This window comes from Neovison vison, chromosome 1 (genome assembly GCF_020171115.1).
Source record: "Neovison vison isolate M4711 chromosome 1, ASM_NN_V1, whole genome shotgun sequence".
Classification (NCBI taxonomy): Eukaryota; Metazoa; Chordata; class Mammalia; order Carnivora; family Mustelidae; genus Neogale; species Neogale vison.
In genome coordinates, this window is record NC_058091.1 from 80,885,700 (window position 1) to 80,900,405 (window position 14,706).

A 14,706-nucleotide genomic window follows, 5' to 3' on the forward strand; every position below is an offset into this window, starting at 1 on the left:
TTGAGGCAAAAGTCCTCTTTTGGGAGGAGATAATTTGAAAGAATAATCTCTGCTAATTTCCCAAGCATATGAATATTCATAAGTAGATGGATTTTTTTAAATGATGATTCATTAAAGACTCATAATTAATTATTTAGCTACCTTTCAAAAAGGATATACTGCACCTGTCCAAAACAAATTAAGATTTTGTACCTTTGGACAGGAAAAAAAAATCACTGGACAGGATTTTTGTACTCTTCCTAATTAATGCATATAAAATGTCATTGGTCTGTGCAGCTGTCTCTTACTACTTGAAATGCTTTTTAAATTACCTTTTTCTAGAATACTTGTAAGACATGTAAGAGGTTTCTTGAAGAGCTACATATTTGATAGTTGAATAGCAATTAAATTGCTGTAAGAAAGTTGGCTGTTAACAGTAGCAATTTGTTACATTTTTAACTCTTGGGAATGCCTTACGTTGTTTCATTATTACTTGTGTTGTAATTCCTATCTCCAAGTGAACATTTGGTGAATTTATTTTTATTGAGTAGACATCTCTAAAATTGAAAAGAAAAAACCAAAACCAGATTTCTTTTGGTTAGCTAAATGTCAGTTGCTTAATGCAAAAGACAAAAATACTTTCTTGGGCTAAACTGTTTATAGTTTCAAAGCACTTTCATGTCTGTTATCCCATTTGATCCTGTGAAAATCCTGCGAGGTAGGTTGTATAGGTCAGGAGATTGCTGCTGCCTTAGAGACTTTAAGGGACTTGCTCAAGGTCATACCTTAAAAGTCTCTAAATACATAAATAATGTTTAAAGGTGATCTGGCCCATTTTCTCAATTACCTATAGCCTCTCTATTGTCTAAATTCTTCAAAATGTTTTCCATTGTTGACTAAATGCAACCTTTTTTTCTTTTTCTAATTGGGAAATATTCATGAAACTACAAAGTCTCTATAGGAAAGAAATAAATCAGTAAAGTTTTGCAGTAAGAGCAAAAAGAAATTGAGAGAAAAAGAGAGAGAAATGCCAATGGAGTGCATGGCTGGCTCAGTCAATAGAACATGCAGCTCTGGATCTCAGGTCTGTGAGATCAAATCCCACATTGGATATAGAGGTCACTTGAAAATAAAATCTTTTTTAAAAAAAGAGAAATGCTAAGAGAACTTAACTTGAAAATATTTAGATATTCATTAGCTGTATTGAGCTAAGCTACTAAATAGGAGAACCTATACAATTTTTTTAAAAAGTGATAAATGATGGGAGAAAGGAAAATATTTATGGTTTAAAAATACAAAATATTTAAATACAATACTGTGATTTAACAGTTAAATCAATTTAAAGAAGATATTGCTCAGATTTTCACAATTTTTAAAAAGATGATCTTGGAGCACTGGGTATGGTGCATAAACAATGTATCTTGGAACATTGAAAAAATAAAGTTAAATTAAAAAGTAAAAATAAGGGGCGCCTGGGTGGCTCAGGGGGTTAAAGCCTCTGCCTTCGGCTCAGGTCATGATCTCAGGGTCTTGGGATCGAGCCCCAAATCAGGCTCTCTACTCAGCAGGGAGTCTGCTTCTCCTTCTCTCTCTCTGCCTGCCTCTCTGCCTACTTGTGATCTCTGCCTGTCAAATAAATAAAATCTTTAAAAAATAAAAAAATAAAAGTAAAAATAAAAAAAAAATTTAAAAAACATAATCTTGGATAAGGGGAGAAGACTTTGATTATTTGGAAATAGAGCACAGAACCCAGGACATATATAGGGGAAAAAAATGGAAATTTTTACCAGATAAAAATTAATACAGAAAAAAATGACTAAAATTAAAAGGCAGCAACTTGGGGGAAAAACTGCAAAACACATGATGGATAAAAGGCAAGTTTTCTGTATGTACAAAAACCTCTTTCTTTACACTACATCAGAAACTAATGATGTACTTTTATGATGGCTAATTGAAAATAATAATTAAAAAATAATAAAAATTCTAAGAGTGTTGATATTACAAAGGTTGGTTAATGTAGCATGATTATAGTATTTGAAAATTAGAGAGGTCTACCTGTTTGTCAATAGAGGACTTGTTTAAATAAATGTGATTATCCATTTCATGGAATATTATTATGCAGTTGTTAAAGATTATTATCCTAGAAAAGTTTCTTTGATGAGCTACTAATTGAGGCAAGTTCCTTGGAAAGTAAAGTACATAACATAATCCCATTTTATTGAAAAAACGAATCCTCGGTATATGCATGCCTCCATATGTTTGTGTGCATGTAGATGAGGACATTGGCTAACTAGCATTGGCAGGTGGGAGACATTATAGGGAAGTAGGCATAAAATATCAGCTTTTTCTCACTTCATCTTTCTATTGTTTCACTCATAATAGTATGTGTTGTTTAAAATTCATTTTTAAATTTGTATGATTTTTTTAAAGTTTTTGTTTGTTTGTTTGTTTTTGTTTTTTGACAGAGAGATCACAAGTAGGCAGAGAGGCAGGCAGAGAGAGACAGGAGGAGGAGGCAGGCTCCCTGCTGAGCAGAGAGCCCAATGCGGGACTCGATCCCAGGACCCTGAGATCATGACCTGAGCCAAAGGCAGAGGCTTTAACCACTGAGCACCCAGGCACCCCTGTATGATTTTTTTAAATGTGTATTTTCCAATCTATAATAGAGTGGAAGAGACAATAACACCAATACGTAAATGAGACAAGTACATAAACATATACTTCTCAGAAAAAGATAATGCATTGGCCATTGAACATCAGAATCTCAAAAAGAAAAATGCAAATTAAAATAGTATTAAGATGTTATTTTTTTACCTAGCAGATTTGACCAAGTTTTCAACAATTTTTTCTTTATATATGTTACATATTATTTTTAATGAGGTATAACTCACATACAATGTTATATTAGCTCTAGGTATACAGTATACTGATTCATACTTCTATGCATTCCTCAGTGCCCATCCTGATCAGCGTAGTCATCATCTGTCACCAGTGGTTTTACAGTCTTATTGACGGTATTCCCTGTGTTGTACTTTTCATCTCCATGACTTACTTATTTTGTAAGTGGCAGTTTCTATCTCTTGATCCCCTTTATCTCTTTCACTCTTTCCCCCACCCCAAGTTTTAAAATTTGATGAATGCCCAGAGTTAGCAGCTAGAATATTCTCATTTATGTATTGGGGCAAACCCCTTAGAAAGTAATTGAGAGATGTTGATCAAGTTTAAATACATACTTTAACACCTGGAAATTCCACTTGTAGGATCTTATTCTGGAGACCTGTTCATGAATGTGCACCATTGTATATAATAGCAAAACTTGAGACCAAAAAAGTGATCGAGGTGCTGTACACCCACACACTGGGATACTGTGCCACTACAATGAGACAGAACAACTAGATACTTTACTTTTTCATGAAACACAGAATATAGTAACATGTACAGTATACTTCTATTTATATTTTTAAAAATTTTGTCTAGTGACCATGCACTGGGAAGTTTTGGGAGAGATTCCAGTAAATTATTGATGATGTTTATTCAGAGATAATAATAGGATCTGGAGGAAGAGGCAGATTCGTTTTCATTACATAGTATTTTGTATTTGTTCACATTTTTCCTATACACACGTTATTTTCATAATTTTTGAAGAATTTCAGAAAAGCCATTGCAAAAGAAAAGTCTCTCACACTGAATAAATTAATCTTTATAAAAAGTGGAAAAAAGGAAAATTAAAATGATCAGGTCTTTTCCATTGTGATTGTTGAACCATCATTGTTACAGCTAAATCAGAAAAACAGAACTGCTTTTCTTTATCATGCCCTCCCCTGCCTCAGTCTTTCTTATTTTCTTAAATGGTACCAGTACCCACCCATCTGCTAAAGCCCAAAAAACTTGAAATCATCCATGATTCCTGTCATCCCCAAATCCAATTCTTTGACCCTCTTATCTCCAGATAGGGCCCAAATCACTCTTCATCTGTCCATCTAATAGCATCATCTATTAGCTTCCTGTTTCTTGCCTAAACACCTGTCTGCTTGCTTACTTCCGCTCTTGCTCTCAGCTTATTGTTCCCACAGTGTCCAGAGTGAGCTCTAAAATGTGAATCAGATACCATCACCTCCTATGCAAAACTCTGGAGGGACTTTCCATTGCACTTAGAATAAATCCAAATGCTTGCCCTGGCCTTACAGATGCCTTTATCATCTTGCCAGTGTCCCTGTCACTAGGGTCCCCTCACTGATTGTCACTCTGCCACACAGCTAGCCTCTTGTTTCCATACTTGGCAGAGTCCTGCCTACCTTTGGGCCCGTTCAGAAACCGCTCCCAGGTCTTTACTGATGGGTTCACTTTTATCTTGCTGGTCTCAGCTTGGTGTTTCCAATGAGCCCATCTAAGGAAGCTCTGTGTCAGACTCTGTCACATCATACTGTTTTATTTTCTTCTTAGCGCTTCACATTACAGGATAATCGTGCCATTTTTCACACTGGCATTCTACTATTAACTGAAGTAGGTAATCTTAAATTCTAAAAATGTACATTTTCCCCATGGGATACAAGAGAACATTTTCATTTTGAATAGGGAGGTGGGCATAGCCCATAAACATTGTTATTGTTCTTAAATTGGCATTCAAGGAACAAGAAGGCACTTACAAAGCTGTAAGATTTATTTTCTACCAAGAGTGGCCTCAATCCATAAAACCCTGGAATCCTCCTTCTAGTTCATTCCTTTATTTTACAACAGTTCATTGCAGACCAGATCTATCTGGAAAGTCTGGTCTTACTTAGTCTTAGACTAATTCATCCTAAGCGAAGCCTCACCCCTTCCATTCCAGATTCCTGTGTCTCTCACAGATTCTTTTAATGACATCACCAAACCCCATCCTCACTGAGTTAAGAACTAGTGTTTGGGGCATAATTACTACACAAAATTTTCTAATTTTTCTGGGCCAACACCATTACCTACCAAAATGTAAAGCCCCGAGTCCCTTAGCTAGAAGGTAAAAGAAAGGTGGTTTGGTTTGGTTTGGTTTCTTTCTTTTTCTTACAGATAAAATGGATGATTTGATTATCACTTCCAATTTCAAAGTACTATTTAGGTATTTTAATTTTTGTATTTTACCTAGCTAGCATACATTAAATAATGATTTTTAAAAGCTACAATTACATCTAACCTACACATATTTTATATAATATTTTGAATATTTCTTCTGGATAATAGGTAGTTTTACAGTTGAAATTCCTCCAACTATTTACTTAGTATTTTGAAACATTTTTACATTTTAATATCAGCATTAGGAGGCTACCACAAAGTTCAGATTATATGAACGATCCATTTCGATTATTCTCACTTTGTAAAAGTTAGTTTAGTTACATTTTTCCGTATCTTTTCCCTGTAATATAAAGAATCTTAGTTGCTGAAGACCTATAAACATATAAGTTAAAGTTAAGTGTAAATTAAAAGTGTGAATAAATATAAAATATTTTAACTATGAGTAATAAACCTTGCTTAGAGTAATAACTGAATTTCATAGAAAATGTATGGATTACAGTCATGTTAGAAATGGATTTGTTGCTGAGATATATAAAGGCCACAAACATCAAATTACGGTACCTGGGTCTTCCAGGGGTAGGAGAGGCCTTAAAGAGAATTGTGTCTCTGCCTTTAGGTCTCCTCCTCCAGTTAGGGAGATAATCTAAAAACATGTAAAGAGTTAAGTAAAAGAGAAGATGTCATAAGGCAGCAGATAGCTAATTATACACAGATGATCCCTTAGCACTGACTGCATTTATATAAGGATGCCACTGTGGGCCAAACAGAACAGACGCTGATTTCGGCTGCAATGGCTCATGCTCTGTTGAGAAGGATACCTGTCTTGACTCCTTGGTCTTCCCCAGCCAGGTACTCTTCCTCTTTATACTCACTGGCCTCTTTATTCTCTCGTCATGACATTTTTCTTAGTTTTATGTTCTTAAGACTTTAGTTGCCAAACTGTTTCATAACACATATTCCAGAGCTCCTAAACCATAAGCTGTAGGCAGAAGGCAGGAAAATGAGAATGAAGCAGTTTGATAGCTTTATTCTCCAGCATCTGTTCAGAGTAATCCCTGAATCTGTTTGTTCTTACCACGAGCTATGCACACAGTTTTGTTTGTGCAATACTTCTTACATAAAAATTCAAAACCAAGGAAAGCTACCTTTTTAAATTGTAAGGTGGTTTAATTAACTGCAGAGTTTCTTTCGGTTGGTTAGAGTTACATTACATGTTAAAAGAAATATCTGAATTTATATAATGCAGCTTAAAAGAAGATACTGATTATTGTCCCAATCACCTGGACATCATCTATTTTCTTCAACTTTCTCACTGTTAATTCATCATTGGAAATTTGAATAGCATTTGTAGCATTGAGCTACATTTTCCCACTTCAGGTTCCTTAATTTAGCATTTATTCTACTTATCTTGACCTAAAAACAATCTATTGCCCACTCTGAAGTATAGTGATAACTAATTTATTACATAAGCATCCAGGAACGAATCTTTCCCAGTTACTCCCGAGTAGTTTAATATCTGGAAAAGTGAGGATCTGTTAAACCTGGTAAAGAAATATCAATGTACTTCATATACTAGTCAGATGAAGCTCACTTCCTTTCATAAAAATTTAATTAGATCCACTTGATTTCTTTGCTGAAGACCTCTGAAGAATGCCAAAAGGAAAAACAGAATTGGTTCTCCAAAAATTGTTTTCCTTCTACTCAGATGTGTGAACAAACATTTAATTGAGTTGCAGTTGGTATCCCAATCCTCCAGAAATTCAGAGCAAGTCACCTTGACCAGTAAGCTGTGGCAAGGATAAGTAGATTTAAGCAATCTCTAGGTAAAGCAAGACCTCCACACATGCTCACTGAGAAATCACATTAATTACTTCAATTCCAAAGTCGGGTGGTTCTTTAATAAACTGAGGGTTTTTACTTTAATGTTCCTTTTCTAAGCCTGTATTCCAGATGAAATCATTATCACTCTCAAAACTTTTGCTTATATATATGCTGTGCCTTCAGAGAAAAGCTACCTGAAATTTGTAAATAAGGCAAAAAGGTGAATATGCTATCACATCATGTTAAGATAAAAGATATCTAGGAAATTGTATTTAATTCAAATCAGTATATACTGTTGATTGAAGGTCCTAGAGTTAATGAGGTAACATGTGAAATTGTAGAATTTTGATGAAATGTAGATTTTGTGGAGATGCAAATAATTTGTCTGGTGGAAAAGATAATCCAAGAGTAACAATTTGTCACTTTGTTGGACATGACTTAGTGTTGTCACTAGGCTAGAGGGGTATTCCTAGTATTACCTAAAAACAAAAACAAAAACAATTTCTGAAATGCTTTTTGATTTTTTTGTCTTACTGGTTCCTTTATTGAGTTCAGTAAAATATTTGACATCTAAAAAACAAACAAAGAAAAAAAACAAAAAAACCTTGGAGTATTTACTCTAGTGTTTGATGCTCACATTGCACACAGTGTTTGGCACGTAGAATGAACTCAATAAATTATGGTTGGTTGACTTGCTCAGTCTTACTTGACTTTGGCAAGATGTGCCCTCAGAGCACTTGTGTTTCAACGTGTTGAGCAAAATCACTTAATATTATCCTCTTTTACCTCAGAATTTCTACCAAAAACTAACATTAGTTTTGTCATAATTGATAGTGAACTGTAATTGTTCTGTAGCTTCAGTGGTGTCTTAAGATCAATGGTTCCAGAATTTTAGGTTTCATGGACCACATAAAATTGCCCTAATTATTGAGAGGTTAGCTTTCAATTGCCAGTGTTTTCATTTCATCAAAAAAAATACCAAAACAAAAATACCATAACAAAACAAAACAAAAAAAAATATCAAACCAAAACAAACCCTACCTGTTATCATCATCATTTTATTTAACAAGGAAAAGCTTAACATCATAAAACTAGGAAGGACATACATTGGAATAAAATACAGTCATTTAAACTGAATAAAATCTAGCTCTCATAATTATTTACCACCTTCTCCTTTTCCTCATTTCACCATATCTCAACTCTTAGAAATCACAACTTCAGAGTATTTCAAGTTTGTGATAGAAAACTAGTTATCAGTCTAGAAAGGAAGTTTTTCTTGAATTGACTGTAAAGCGGCTTGTGTGTGGTAATACTAAATATAGGATTATATTATTTAGATATAATTTAGGGGTAGGAGCCAATGACATAGACGTTTCATTATTTTTTAATGTTATTAAATGAAGCATGTATTAAACACCTTATTTACACACTGACTTGGACTTTGGGACTAGACTTTGTGTGTATAAAGCAGAGTCTCTTTGTCCCTAAGGATCTTAGAATCTAGAAGGAAGCAATCCTGGCCATTTAGTTATAGAAAGAGACTGAGGAACAAAATTCGAAGAATTCAAAGTCTGGAACTATACTGATTTCATTTATCTTGATCCATAAATGACCCATGGACCCATAGAATGAGAAGCAAAGAGATAAATAAATAGCCAAATTTCACTGTAATCTTGGATCTTAAGTAACATCTTAGATATGTATGGAAGTAATGAAACAATTGTGTCTAAAATGTCTGACAAATTAATATTAGTGAGTTACTGTTTCTGAAGGTGGAATATAGTATGCTCCTATTCCATCCTGAGGCTTATTAGAAAGGTGTCTGGGTATAAATGCTTGTTTATAGCTCCTCCTTCCCCAGGTTTAAAGGGCTTGATGGAATGATTTACAGCAGATGAATTTGAGATATCCCAAGAGTTCTAGAGGGTACCAAATGTGGCAAGATATAATAGACCCACACTGTTAAGAAATAACTCTGTAAACAGTGGACGTTTATGCCTCCAGTACACATTCCCAAATCTATCCTCATTATTACCAGATGTTAATTTAGACAAATTAACATCTTCCAGCTAACACCTATGGAGATGTTTTTGTATGAAAATTAGTTGGCTTTAAAAAATTCCTAGACCTACCACCAAATTGTCTACAGTGACCAAAATAAATAAATAAATTGGTTTCGATGTCTATCAATAATACATTTAAATAAATTAAAATACAGTTGACCCTGAACAACATGGGTTTGAACTGCATGGGTCTATGTATATATAGATCTTTTTCCAGTAAATACAGTATAGTACTGTAAATGTATTTTCTCCTCCTAATGATTTTCTTAACATTCTCTTTTTTCTAGCTTGCTTTATCATAATAATATGATATATAATACATATGACACACAAAAAATATGTTATAAACGGTTTATATTATCGATAAGGCTTCCAGTCAATAGTAGGCTATTAGTAGTAAGTTTTGCAAGAGTCAAAAGTTATCCATGCATACCAACTGCATAGGAAGTCCAAACCCCTGACCCCTGTGTTGTTTGAGGGTCACTTATATATCCATTAAATAAGGTACTATTCACTCAACAACAATGATGTGTATTGCTCAATATGGGAAGTGTCCATGAAGAATGTGATGTATATTTAAAAGAACATGTAGGATATAATTCTTTATTTTTAAGTACAGTAAAGCAAATGTGCATGCTCACACATTTTAAATGCATTACAATGCTTTCTAATCAGTACTACTAGCGTTTTTGAAGTGTTCCCCAAACCTAATGATAGGTTATCCCAGTTTGCCCAATAATTGAGCATTAAAAACTTCATTGAACTTATTTGGAGGCTATTGATTGTGGATAACAAGGAGATCTTACCCAAAGGACAGCTGGGAAACAGAATTTTAGCTTCTTTGTACCTGTGGAACAGATTATTTAAAGATTAGGACTTCTCACCATTTATATTTTTGTAAATTCCAACTTCTTCTTCAATCCTAGACTATCAAGTACAAGGACAGCAATATTGTCAGAATAAACTAAAATAATAAGTATTTAGTTTCAATTCTGTCTAAAATAACTACCCATAAGACAAAGCAATGTAGCTAATTTTAAAACATTATTTTGGCCTTTGGTTTAAAAAGTTAAGTATGTGGTGCATAAACAATGAATTTTGGAATGCTGGAAAAAAATTAAATTTAAAAAAATTAAGTATGGAAACTCTTTAGAGATTTAACCCACATGCTGCTGTTCAGGAACAGTAAACCATGGATTGTGAATGATTCAATCATATGGCTGCCCTTTATTAGCCACCATTTCCCTGTAGATGGCTCTTGGAGAAGTAGTCCTCCCCAGTGGAACTTTCTATGGTTGAACCATAATAGAATCTTGACTAGTCCTAGAACGCCGTTCCCTGGAATTATTAATCCACTTCTCAGTGAAGTCTTAGACTACAAACTTGAAAGATCGGCACTGTGTGAATCTGTTCAGGAAGGAAGCATTTGTAATAAGTGAAGCTGAAATTGCTTAATCTCAGAATCAGTTAGCTTTAGGAATACAGTTAAATGAAATAATTGTTCATGAACTTTCTAATTATTCTTTCCTAACTTGTACTAAAATCCAAAAGGAATAATATTGGATTATCTTCTCTTTTGAATTAAATATTCCTGTGTGCCCCTCTATTTACATATGTAAGTAAGGCTTTACCATAATATAAAGAATGTGGGGAATTTTTTTATTCCAAACTCCATAGCCACGAGGAGTAACCTGTGTTCTGGACTTTGAACTTAAAGGGCGTTTGTTTACTGATCAGCTAATCAGAAATTATTTAGACATGAATCCCTAAGAAAATTGTTTATTAACCCATTTCTCATTTGATATAAAATAGCAAACAGTAAAGAATAAATTAAAAGTCATAGCTAATCAGGACTATATATAACTCTTTAATGCTTTGTTTATATATTCATCTGGCAAATTTTTTTCATTAAGAAATTTTAATAGTATAATTCCAAAATTATTTGAGTTTTTGTTCTTATCATTGATTGTTGTCATATTTGAATGCTACCTTTCAATTAAGAAAACATTTAAAGCCATTTCTAGAAATGAAATTTAGACAGACTATTGCTTAATCATCCCGGTATATATGGATCTAAAAATGTTTGGAAAACTTTAGAATTGGTTTTGTAAATGATGAGTCAAGCCTAAAAAAACAAAAACAAAAAACTCTTTTGGTAATATAAGGATTGTATAATGTATAAGGTATATAAGGTAATATAAGGAAATGTAAGGATTTTTTTATTTTTTTTCATTGTTTTAAAATTCATCTGACTATTTTTTAGAATTATTTCAGTTCTATAAATTACTTATTTGTTGCATTTGATTATACTAAGTAGGCAAATGTGTTTTTTAATGATCCGAATTGTATCTGGGCAGTGACTATAAGTTATCACTTTGGGTACCTCAATTTAAGATTGTTTTGAAGAGATATACCATCAATCCAGAACAAACCTCAAGCTACTTGATTCATTACAAGCTCTAGGAGGAGTTAGCAGCTCTCCCATGGGATTCAAACGTGAATAGAATAGCAATATTAGTAAAGTAGTTCCTTTCTCTGGTTTTATTAACCATTCTTAGGAAAAGAATAAAAGCATAATGCCCATTGTTTATCTGAGCTATGAGGTCAGTAATAATTATATCTTCTTGGTTTTGAGTGCAGTAGGATGTGGATGTGTATTACCACTGCTAATAAACTACATTCAAGTTATACTACCTAAAGCAACAAAATAATATTTCACACTTTCCAAAGAATCATATGACCCCAGTTTTTAAACACACTTTTCAAGTTGTACTTGCCAAAATCAGTTGTTTTTTGTTGTGATGTTTTATCTTCAAAGAATTATAACCTTTGTAGACTACCAAAAATTTAAATTAAAAATTGAAATATATGTATTAAATAGTACTCCAATTTAAAATGGAAGAACTGGGGATTGGAGGAAACAGAAATAAGTGAAATTAGACTAATACAGAAGTTTGAAGTTCTGCTCCAGGATTTTTTGAACCATTCACTTGGCAGTTTCCCAAATCATGTTAATTGCCTTTTTGTGTATACTTTTCCGTATGCTGACTCATCACATTGGGTTAAAATGCAATCATTGTAACATGATTAGGAATATTTAAATATTCTTCCCTTTTATGCCTGCCTGATGGAACTAATTTATTTTCTGAACACAAACTGTTATTTTATTTTTAAAATATTTTTCTAAAATATTATTACTGTTTGTAAAATAGATAAAGATAAAATAAAGAATACCATAAATGCCTTTAAAATACTGTGATAAGGGAACTGAAGTTGAAGACATTTTAAATATCCCCTCTCTCTCAGATGAGATTGATCTTGACCCAGAGGTCTAGAAAGCTTTAGCACTTGGTAACATGGGATGCCCAGGGTATCCTGACCCCCAGAGCAAAGGAGCAGAACTCACTCTGCACTCACTTCCCTTTGTCATAAACCCATCATTTTGTTGTCAAATGCCCAATGTCTGTATATATTTAGAAATCAGAGCCATACAAGTATATAGGTTCCTCAATAGACTTTCAGAAGTTAAAGACAAAAAGACCTTAGAAGTCTTGTGAATGTCCAAAACTGGTTCTGATTCAGTGCACATTTGCTATGCAAACAGACAGCCATTTCTCCGACCACACAAGTATTTTAGCTGTGATGACCTGTGGTGCGTGCCCCACACTCTCCCCAAGATCGATCTCTAGCCATTCAGTTTTGCATCAGAAAAGACAAATGACCTTATTAAATATCTAGATATAACGATGCCCTCTCTGACTTCTTGGAACCCTGCTCTCATTTATGTTTAAGAGCTAGCACAACTATCAATCTTAGTTTTACCAAAATACATTAATTCCGTGGATTGAAATGGTAACCAAAGCCATTCTTTCATGTAAATATACATGCAGCCTAAACCCAGCTTTCTTTCTGTTAGCATGACATAGCCTTTGCTAGTGCTTTTACTGTGCTTGCTTCCTATATTATTAAACAATGATAGAAAAGTGTGCTGTTTTCCTTCTGATATGAATGTGTGCCAAGGAGAAAGAGGAAACACACACACACACTAATATTAATTACAGTAGCATTAATATATTATTATATAATAATATATATACATATTAATATATGCATATATCCCTTTTCCAATCTTAATTTTTTTAACCTATTGAACTTTTCCCAGCATATCACTGGTTTTCTCTTCATTAACCATAATAACAGTAGGGAACAAATGCATGAATATGTAAGTAATTTGAATTTTTTTGTAGTACATATATACTGCTTGAGTGTCTCGTCTGAGTGTACCACCCCCCCTCATACCCTGAACTGAAAAGAACCAGTCTTTGAAGGTCTGGAAACTGGGCTGCGTTCCTAATACACTATCATCTTCCTTTTTCATGAGAAAGTCCTCATTCCCTCTTACTCTGATATTGTGGCTTTGCTTTTAATAGTTTCTCTAGAACATCAACAGTTTTAGTTTTGCTCAATTTGGTTTTTTGAGTTTAGTCAAGTGATGGAATGGTTGGAATAAAAAAAATATGACAACAAATTAATAATCAATTACTATGTGTACTTGCCACATGTTAATAAAATTTGAAAGTTGTTGTTCATCCTATTTGAATGACTGGCTATTTCTTTCATCTAAGCCAACCATGAAAATAAAAACTGATTTACATTCTCAGAACTGAATAAATATAAAGCATTTTTTTAATAAATGAATACATGATTTTTAGATGTCTTTTCTTTCTGTTTACTTTTTTATTATTGTTTATTATAAATCTATGTTGGAAGATAAAATTTAGGATTGCTCTAAAAAGACATGGAATAAAAATAATAATTATTATAATAATAATAAAGTAAAAAGACATGGAATAACAGTGAAGCCAGCCTAGAATTTTAGGTACCAGTTGTCCTTACTGTTTTCCTTTTCTTAAACACTCCTGAGCAGAAGTTAAGACAGCTGAAAGGGTTTACCCAGAGTTGTGAATGATCTAAACCAAAAAAACAAACAGGGAAGGAAATCTGGGGGACACCAAGAACAGTATTCAAATGAAGCCAACTTGGAAAGGGAAGAAAGTGAGAAATCCACAAACCTCCAAAACCGGCCCCAACTGAGCCTTATAACCTTCTCTCCAGCCACCTTCCCTTCCCCGACTCAGCAGTATCTGGTGCTTCTAGTTCTGGCTCGCCCTTCTGTGTGCTCAAGGTGTCCAGATGCTCCCTCTCACCATTCTTCCCTCACTAATTCATATTCATTCTTCAGCAATCAATTCAGGAGTCCCATCCTTGAAAAAGCCTTCTGTGCTGCTCCCCCCCACCCCCGCACCATATAGGATTGCATGCCCTGGCCCTAGGGGCTCCGAGAATTTCTCACACACTTATCTTGGCACTTACCATATTTAATTGGAATTATCTGTGCTTAGGTCATTCTCTTATAATGTCTTCCAGAAAAAAGTGACTTATTCATTATAATCATCTTTGTAACCGAATGCCATGCAGAGTCCCTGGCAAATGGTAGGTGTGCAATAAATGTGCATCTGAACTAAAACCAAAATGTGGGTTTTCAGCTTTCTGCAAGAGAATTTACCAGTCAAATCCTTGACTTTATTCTTTCCTCCAATTATCACACTCCGTCTTGGTGTTTTAAGTGGCTCTCCAAAAATAAACCGTACCCAAGAATATGACCATGTCTCAAAAGTCACTTCATGTTTATTTGTGTGTGTGGATGTGTAGGACGAACTCTTTTTCAGCACCATTTCTCCAAGATGAGGCATGAGGCAATAATTTCTGAAGCTCATGCCTTTTGACCCCTTTCAGA

The 14,706-nt window shown here is 33.9% G+C and overlaps 1 protein-coding gene across 2 annotated transcripts in view; it reads left to right on the forward strand.

Annotated features, from left to right (window-relative positions):
• Positions 1-14,706, forward strand: part of MAN1A1 (mannosidase alpha class 1A member 1) — a 166,009-nt gene that overhangs the window by 121,988 nt on the left and 29,315 nt on the right. The gene's annotated exons all lie outside the window — the stretch shown is intronic.